The sequence below is a fragment of the Otolemur garnettii genome, unplaced genomic scaffold, assembly GCF_000181295.1.
Source record: "Otolemur garnettii isolate 467f Iridium unplaced genomic scaffold, OtoGar3 scaffold00034, whole genome shotgun sequence".
NCBI lineage: Eukaryota > Metazoa > Chordata > Mammalia > Primates > Galagidae > Otolemur > Otolemur garnettii.
In genome coordinates this window covers 11,519,441-11,520,020 of record NW_003852429.1, presented here as the reverse complement: position 1 = coordinate 11,520,020, position 580 = coordinate 11,519,441, and the positions used below count along the sequence as shown (strand labels likewise).

General features: G+C 29.8%; 1 protein-coding gene across 2 annotated transcripts in view; it reads right to left on the bottom strand.

Moving 5' to 3' along the window:
* TPP2 (tripeptidyl peptidase 2) overlaps positions 1-580 on the bottom strand; it is a 68,795-nt gene that overhangs the window by 50,150 nt on the left and 18,065 nt on the right. The window lies entirely within an intron of this gene.

Genomic DNA, 580 nt, shown 5'->3' with positions numbered 1-580 from the left:
TTATAATTTACGTAACTATTTCCTAGCATACTGCTAAAATAAAATTGCTATAAACTAGGTTATCTATTAACTTAGATTTTAGTGTTGGGATCCTTTCCATCTCAAATTTACTTTTTTTTTTACATGCAAATAAATAATAAAAAACATAACTTTTAGCTAAGTTAAAAAATATATAGAAAAGTTTAATGAGGGTAAGTGAAACTTTTATTTTAGTTCTGTGGTCATGAATAAAATGCTTCAAAATATGATTATGTACAAACTAGACAAGTGACACTATCAAATGTTATCCCTCCAACAATAGTTCTCTAACCTACCGGACAAAAAAACCTTGAGTTAGGTATTCAAATAATTATGATGGAAAATAACAGGTTTAAGTAGAGAATATGTTGGAAGGCATAAAAGCATATCAATTCTGAGATTGAGACAAATAATATATTAAATCCCTTAAAAGATACCCAATTGTAGTTTAAAAAAACAAAAAACACCTCCAAACTCACCATGTCACTGTACTAAGATCCAGCAGGGTTAACAAATCATGGTACTTGGGCCAAATCTAGCCCATGACACGGCTGTGTCAATG